This window comes from Anneissia japonica, unplaced genomic scaffold, assembly GCF_011630105.1.
Source record: "Anneissia japonica isolate Jap-2015-1 unplaced genomic scaffold, ASM1163010v1 scaffold199_len4679917_cov187, whole genome shotgun sequence".
In the NCBI taxonomy this organism is placed as follows: Eukaryota; Metazoa; Echinodermata; class Crinoidea; order Comatulida; family Comatulidae; genus Anneissia; species Anneissia japonica.
This window is the reverse complement of record NW_022686322.1, coordinates 2071634-2074952: the sequence shown is the minus strand read 5'-3', so window position 1 is coordinate 2074952 and position 3319 is coordinate 2071634.

The window sequence follows — 3319 nt, the reverse complement described above, 5'->3', positions numbered from 1 at the left end:
AACTGGACACAGTCCAACACACAAGGCCATTTCGTAGATCAAAATGTGCCAGACAGTTATTCTTTAATTACATTCAAGTACACGTTCTCTTTTTCTAATATTTCAAATTGCATGAGATAACGATTGATGTTCATTACCCCTCAGGCATTCTCTATTTTCAGTGCGTGCAACCCTTGTATGACCTTGCAGTTATACAACCCTCTGTAAAAAAAACGATAGTTTCATAATCATATGCAAACAGTGGCGTATCTACGAGGCTGTCTCTTATAGATACGCCACTGTATGCAAATTATGTAAAACAGTGGTAAGGCCTACAGTATTTGATTGTAAGATCGTCTATGGAACTTTTATTCACTACTGTATTATAAAAATTGTCGTTTTCCACAAATCGAATAAAGTTTTGGTGCTTGTCTTCCAATTCAGATTCATAAGTTCGAGTCCTGCCAAGTGTATATTTTTCTGCTGTGGAACAGATTTGTTATAATTTGCACCCATAAATACAGTGCACAATTTCGTTTTGTTTTGTTTTTTCTTTTCTATAGCAGTTCTATAAAAATGTTAACATATATCGGATTGTGCCTTGCGTTGCTCTTTTTATTTTTGAAAAGGAAGCAACTGTTCTAGGATTTTGTCGTTTTGTTTTTGTACGGTATACTTATTAAATAAGGGTTTATATATCTCACTAATAGATTAAATATAACATTTCTCTGGACGCACCTCGATTACCATTGCACCATGGACCTTATTAATAGGTCCATGATTGCACTGGGTGCGATAAAATAACATAAATGAAATATTTTTACATTAAAGAAACAATAATGTACTTTGTTAAATGGGTAATTAAATACGTCAAAATAAAACGTAATCCTCCTAGATGACCGCAGCTAGACGTCATGCAATATACCCGAACACAAACTTTTTATCCTAAAGCTTATAGTATCCCCATACTGTCAAGGTCATATACGATATAGACATCGCATATATTGGTATTCTCATGTAGGCCTACATGGCTCGCTTCAATTGGATAGCTCAATCAAAATAGAAGTGTTGTATAATGAGAGAAGAAATCCGAGAGACTATCGAAGGGGTAGATGTCCTTTATGCATTCCTGATGCCAAGGTTGTTTATTTCTTTTCCTATCTTTTTTTTTCTACTGGTGAAGATTTATCACTTTAGAAATGAAAGGCGCTCTCGTGGGAGCAATTGGTTCAACTAACCCGGGCCAGGTGGCAAGCTTGCACGTCGAGTGACCGTTGTCTGAACCCATAGGCCCATCCGAAGTTGATTGCGTAAGTGGTTCGGTGTATGCGCGGGGCGTTCGTGTCGGTCGGCGTGAACGACAACGTAACAATGAAACGGTTTATGCTTTTGTAGTTAAAATATATCAATTCAGACCTTCTGTATTTATTTAATCAGAGAGCAATAGTCGTAATAAATGAACAAACTTCAATAATAGTATAAACTTTAAAAAGACGCATCAATGTGTAAAACATGAACTGAGAATTATGCCTAAGTTGTGTTACAGTATATAAATTTGGTATTATTAATAATAATAATAAAATTTGTACTTTTGTTAGGCCTAAGTAGGCATATATATATATATATATATATATATATATACGTATATATATATTTATTTGTGAAACAGTGCTCAATCCCACTGAAAAATCTATCTCTTATACACATCTAGTATACGTATATATATATTTATATATATATATATATATATATATACATATATACATATATATATATACGGTATATAAATTAGAGCATTTTAGCACTAAGGCGCACTATTTTAGAGGGCACAACACAAAACATATATTATATATTTTTTCTCGTTCACTTCAACAAATTTACAAATAGGCCTAGGCTATATAGGCCTAAGAATTAAGCCTATTGATCGTGAAACATAATTAAATCCTCACTTCAAGATATGAAAGCAAAGAGCAGAACAATCTGTTTCTTGTCTGCCAAGACATTCCCAGTTTGAAGGGGTTACATAGATCATCATTCACCCATATTTTACAAAGTTTGTTCACCCTAAACCAAAACTTAAATACAGTTAGTTGAAATAATTTCAGTTTGATAAATGATACAGGCACAGTGACCGCTAGACGAACTTCGAAAGCAGTGTAATGTTAGGGGCCTAAATGGCAACCAAGTTTCTGGACTCTTGTCACACCAGTGGCTATTGTCACACCGGTCTAAAACGAATTCATAATCCTGAATGATTTTATTATTATTATCCAACCCATACATACAATAACATTCAATCAAAATTAAGAACTTCTAGAAAAGCATTCTGACTTAAATATGGTAACAAAAATTAATTGTCTTTGATTGTATACGTGATTTAATCAAAATAAGTTAATTCAAACTCATCTACGGCCTATTATTATTGTTTGCCAATTTGTAGACATAGGCTTATGTCTATAGATTACAAAACAACAGAAAAGTAATAGAAAACCAATTGTTTAATTGGCTCAAATACTCTATTATTTTGAATGTTTGGAATTTCTATTGAACAACAATGGTCCGGAGCACGTATGAAACCAACTGATCTATTTTATAAATGATAATCGGCATCTTCAAATAAGTTGACATTTATTCGAGAAATGTTGAATTGTTTTACGCTTTGAAATAACAAATTACAGTACAGTACTAATGTTAATGTTTAAGTTGACCTCATTATTAGGTGTCGAATATTTTGACACTTTGAAATAATAAATTACAGTAATAAGCAATGACCCTCATGCGGCCCAGTTGTAACAGGTCTGGTGATCTTGACCGTTGTATTCAATGTATCAAGCATATAGTAAAATGATCCCAGTCTGTGAGATGTGTGGATACAGCACATAACCTTGTCACTCACCCTGATTTGAAACTTTCGGCAGTTATGTTTGTTGATACTGAAACGTGACATTTCCCGCGTAACTCATCTCTCTTGGCAACTCTGGTTTGAATAGTTTCAACTGATGGTTAGCTAATTTTATTTTCAGCACAGGAGTGCATTCTAGAATCAGAGCATAACATCAGTGTTTATTCATTCATCAAGGTCACCCCCACATGAAGGTCATCGACGGGGCATCCTCCTCAAGTCTGCTACACTTCAGCTTTAGTCCGGTCACAAAATCTAATTTCTTAAGAAAGTAGGGTGAAGAAATGAAAAGAGGATAATATATGTATATGCCTATATTATATATATATATATATACATATATATATATATATAAACGGTTGAACGTGTTGCAAATATTATTAGCAGAGTGCTCGATGGTAATGAAACCAGAGCGAATTAAAGACAAAAAATGAGAGG